Below are 6000 nucleotides of genomic sequence, written 5' to 3' on the forward strand. Positions count from 1 at the left end.
GTGTCCTCCCTGGGGGGAATACAGAAGGTTTCCCACAGGAGTAGGCTTCAGCAGATTGTACTTGCATGGTGTCACAAAGGCACCAGATTTCACAGTACATTCTGGAAGGAGGGCAAGGGATACTGCCCTTTCCTTCAATCCATCTGAAGAAAAAACTCTTCTGCCCAATCTGGTTGGTTGAAACTATGGAGATGTGTTCTCATTGCTTATTATTATAAGAATACGCTTGAGCTTCACTCCAACTTTAGGAAGAACACGGACATCAACATTGTGTAGACCCTGCTGTGGTGCTCTAGAATGCATGTCTAAGTGTTGCTCATTTCCTTAAGGCTGAGTGCCTTTACAGTAATTCAACACAATGTCATTTCTTATAGACACAAAAGCAGCTGAAGGAATGCAGGGAATGTTCATGGCTCTCCCAATCAACACTTTGTGCAGGGAAAAACCTGTCTAATTATTTGGAGGGTTATTGACACTCATTAGCATATGTGGAAGTGCACCTGGCCATTTCAGTGATGTTGAGGCACATAGTTTTGCCAGCTTTGATTTCAGTGTGCCATTGATTTGCTCCAATACCCCTGATGCTTCTGGTCTGTAACTGTAATGAAACTCAATCTGTAAACTTAGAAAACCAACCCTTTTTTAAAACAAGACTCAGTGGTATGATCTTTAGTGGTAGGAAATTGCTTCATTATCTCACTTTTAAAATGAGTACATTTATAGAAGATAACAAGCCTAATCTAGGGATCAACTAGCTCAGTAGCAGTTTTACAGTCATGCTGTCATAGCACCTAGTTGGATAGACCTCAACTCACATCGAAAACAGGCTCAAAATTACTAAAATGTATATGTGGTTAACAGGCATTCCCATTAAATCTACTTGAACTCTGGTGAATGGACCCTAAAGCATTCCTATGTGACTTAACACGTTACGTCAACCCAGTAAACCCCCAGGAGACTGGGTATGAGCATGAAAACAGAAAAGAATCCCCTGAAGTAGAAAAGTTCTGCTTATGATTTTGCTTAAGGAACAACAGTACAGAATATATCCACTCTCCTTATTACAATATGATATGTAGTGAATAACAAAACACCAACAGATTGTATAAGATTTGAGGCGTACTTCTGTATGTATGAATATCAAGTTCAATATATTAATCACAAAGTGAAAATTAATTGCACAGAAAGAGTTCAGAAAACAAAACACAAAATAAATAAATTGCACGTTCCCATTGTTACACCCAGATCATAACATAAAGTCCAAATGGTGATCATAATAATATAGGTCGCCTTATAAAAATTTTTTTTTTAAGGCATTTAAGTTATTGTAGTGATCACAGAATCAATGTTTCGGTCTCCAATTGTCAGATGAATGCTTGAAACCATCCTCAGAGCAAAGTGTTCGGTTTTATTATAGATATGTAGACCCTTGTCAAAGAATGAAACCTAAAACCGAAAGATTCTTAATAAAAACACAAATAATCGAGAAAAAAAACATAAAAGTGTAAAAGATAATGAAATACGCCACTAGTGAAACACAGATGTGGATCAAGAGCACTAGTTCAAAACACACCCCAACCAGTGAAATAATCAACCAATAATCATGAAACCTGTTAAAGGTCCGAGAAGAAACGAACACCTAACATCTCCAAATGAATGAGCTACTCACAATGAATATACAATGGAAACGTTGACGCTGTGCTCACCACAATACCTTTATTATAAGGCGTTGCAAATCCCTTGCCTTAAAAAATAATTCTTCTTAGAAGGAGGATTGCATTATTGGGTGATCCCTGTGGTACCGCGGATCACCATTTGAACTTTATGTTATTCTGGGTGTAATAACGGGAAAGCGACATTTATTTATTTCATGATTTTTTATCTGAACCCTTTCTTTACAATTATTTTTCCTTTTGTGATTATTATATTTTTGTAATTAATAAATCGTACTTGACATTTATACATACAGAAGTGTGCCTCATATCTGATGCAATCTATTGGTAGTTTGCTATTCATTGCATATTGCTATAAAGAGAGCAGATATATTTTATACTGCTGTTTCTTCAACAAAATACAAAGCAGACATTTTCGTCTTCAGGGAAATGCTTTTGTGTTTTCCTATGAGACTCATCATTACTAACGTTTTCATCTGAGGGTTCATTTGCTGGCAGGCAACTCAAAGCTGACACAAAGTCTCAGCTACATTTGTAAAGTGTGGATTATACCAGTATTATTAAAAAGCCTGACCATAGCATCACAACTCATTAGTGTAGGACTGGGAATTAACATGGACATTGGTGACACATTGAATTAGGTAAAACATATTGTTTTTCAGCTGTCATCCAGACCTTACTGTTATCCTTTGTTAAAACTGCTGATTCCCACTTTCTCTTTTCACCTTCTGGTGACTCTGCCCGAGCTCTCAAAGTTAGTTCAATGTTTGAGCTGTAGTCAACAAGAAACAACTTACATTCTCATTTTCAATTTTAAACTGTTCTTGTTGTTTTGAATTGATTGTAACAGACTCAAGAACACAGCATTTTGCAGACTCATCCACATACCTATTTCAAAAAGTGATCACATTATTTCCACTTTTATGAGCATCTCACTTGGCCACTGAAACCTCTTTAGGTTGCTGAAATGCATCCAGTAGACTCATAATATCTGTCCCCTTATGAATAGGAGAATCAGAATATGTCATGAAACCCCTTTGGGATCACAAATGTCTGAAATTATAGACCACAACATACTGGGCTTCAGTGTAGGTTGTAACATGCAATCTATTGACTAAGCAGCAAACTTTCATTAATGCAATTAATTCTGCCACTTGTGCTGAAGTTACATTACACAAATATGAATCTTTCATAACATTTGATATGGCGCAAACTGCATAATCCACATTTAATGTTCTATGAAGGTCTCTCAGGCAAGGACCAGCTACAAAAGAACCTCAAATCAAATAGTGCAAGTGGTACATCCTGTATGTCTGGTCTTGGTTTGGTGTATAACTCAGTCATATTAATGCAATCGTTATCAAAACCTGCATGATCTTTGTTTGCAATTGGCAAAAGCATTGCAGGATTCAGGGTATTGCCATCTCCTGAATGAAATGTTGTCAACTGTTAAAATTGTTGGCTCATATTTAGTTGGTCAGCTGGTTGTCAGAGCCTGAGGCAGCAAAATCTTGACTGTATGAAGAACTAACACAATAGGTTTATATCTTATCACAATCCCTTCACTTTGCTGAATTGTAAGACAAACTACTGCCGCTGATTGTAAACAACCAGGGAGTGCAGCGGCTACTGTATCCAGCAATGGCAGAGAAGTAGACCGCAGGCTGGTTCATTTTTCCATGATTTTGGGTAACTACTAACAATGCACACCCTTCTCACCCCTGTCATACCAGGTAGAAATCCTTTTCATAATTCACTATTCATGGAGTGGGTGTGCTACAGAGGTTTTCTCTGAGCTCAGGAATGGCACTCATGCATTTGCCATCGAATGGCACCAGATCATTTGCATCACTGATGAAGGCACACTAAAGGCGTTGCTATCAGAGGAAAATTTGGAATCCACTGTCTACAGTAGCTAACCATTTGCAAAAACATTCTCACTCCACTTTGTATGTTTGGAGGATTCATTCTCAAAATTGAAGAAACATGTTCTTTAGATACTTTTCCTTCTCTATTCTCAATATGATGTACTAAATAGATAACTTCCTTCATACAATATTGCATTTTTGTAGGTGGCACATCCTGCCCATTTTATACAAGAGGGTTCAAGAGATCAATTGTATCCAACTTGCTGTCTTCTTTTGTTTTAGACCGTACACTCATCCCTGTACTGAACTACCACTGAGATACAAGGCAATTAACCTTTTCCAAATCTTTCTTTAGATTTTGGCTAAAGATTGGGAGGCTTTCTATATATACTTGTGAGGTATGACACCAAACAAGAAATGTATTAAAAAATATAAATGCTAAGAGATAATGGCTATTTCCAAGAAGAGGAATAGAAAAAACTCTTGGCCAAGTCAATGACTGTGTACCATTCTGCATTAGCACGAATCTGAAACAAAATCACAGTGGGATTTGGTACCACAGGACAGCACAGAACTAGAATTTTATTAATTTTGTGCAGGTTCTGGATCACCCTCAATTTGCCATTCCGTTTCTTTAAGCCCATAACAGGGATTTACATGTGCACCCTAGTACTTCTTTAAAAATGCCCTGCTCAATCATCTTTTCAATCAAGGGTTTCATCCCCTCCTCCACTTCCTATGTATCTTGTACTAGGGAGTTTGTGGGAAAACTGAATCTGGTTTCACTATAATTGGTTCTGCACTTATATCAGTCCTATTTCTTTCCCTGTAAAGTCCCACTCTTCCTATTTCACTGTTTGTCTTGCATCAGGAGGTAAACCTTCTTTTGTATGAGCGCTGAAACAGATAGACTTTTGACTTACATTATTTTATTTCAAATTCTAAATACTTATTCCTTATCTGAATTGCTACACCATCCGGTGTGCAGTAAATCACACAATGCATTTTACATAGGAAATCCCTTCATAGTAGATTAACAGCACTTGTTTCACATATTATAAATTGATGGCCGTTGACAATCAACTCAATTTTAATAGGAACATTTGCTGAGACTTGATTAGTAATCAGTTTGTTGCTAATGCCTACCACCTAGACTTCCTTTCCCAAGACGGGTACATTGGGTACCTCATGGTCTGAACTGAAGAGCGAATAGGACCTGAATTGATTAAAAATGATTGTGGGTGGCCATTCACCCCACAATCTACATTTGGGCCACTCTAATCTACCTTTAGGACTGCATCAAGCAATCCTCCTTCCCCATCAGGCACCATCATTGCAAGTGATTAGGTCCAGTAGGAATTACAACGGTCTGTGTAATATAGGGAAAATCACAGTTAATTATTGAAGGATTTTGCAGAAAACTGGAGTTCTGTTGAAATCTAGGCATTTTATTTTGTATGTTTTGCTGCATCACTGGAGCTACAGGCATGTTCACATTAAATTGCCGTTGACTGTGCATATTCCGCAAAGAGGCCAATAGGGCTGGGGGAAGTTGACTGGGGATGTTGCAGTCCGTTTTGTGTCAGCTCTATCTTCGGAACAAAATAATTTTTATTTCGATCTGGATTCTGGCTACATTCCAGTTTTTCGTGTTGAAGGCGCTCACAGATTGACAGGGAGTACTTTTCGTCAACATGTTTATTTTCACATTATTCCCATTACAATTTACTAATCCTCTAACTTTACCCTGTGGAACGACATTCCCAACTTGCACATACTGTGTCCCTGCACACTTACTCTTTACATGTTGTATTTGCACCAAAATGTGTCCCATCAACAAAGCCAGAATCAAAAACCCGACTCTACCATCTGATTCTTAACTCTGAAAATGCTATGTCTGTGTAATTATTAACTACTCTTACAACTTTCTCTGCTTTGCATCCATGCAGTCACTACAGTATTTTACATACTTCCGTATGTCATCAATACTCTTAGTCTACCAACACTTAATACTCTGTTGAATATGAGAACTAAATTCCAGGCATAAACCTAACACAAAGACTGACACAAAACTGCTAATGTCCTCTTTTGTCGGATCTTTAACTCTACTTTCTATAGATCTTCATTAACCCTTCATAGTAAGCATGCAGTGATTCCTCTGGCTCTGTCACGTTCTCTAGGCTACTCCTGTCATGTATGCCCCCTTTTTACATACATTGACCCATCCACACGACAATAACAGTTCTGAACAGGTGACCTTTCACCTAGTAGTCTGCTCCTGTATGTTCGACACCAGGCTCTTAGTATATTATCATAATCCCTGTACCTGACGTACATAAACATATCCTCAGACACTGCGTAATTATTCTGTATAAGGGTCACCACTTTTTCTATCCTTGGCCAACAGGCCTGCTGTGCATGATCGCATTGTTTTAAGAAAATATTATTCCCCCCTGCAA

Source organism: Triturus cristatus, chromosome 2_1 (genome assembly GCF_964204655.1).
Source record: "Triturus cristatus chromosome 2_1, aTriCri1.1, whole genome shotgun sequence".
Taxonomy (NCBI): Eukaryota; Metazoa; Chordata; class Amphibia; order Caudata; family Salamandridae; genus Triturus; species Triturus cristatus.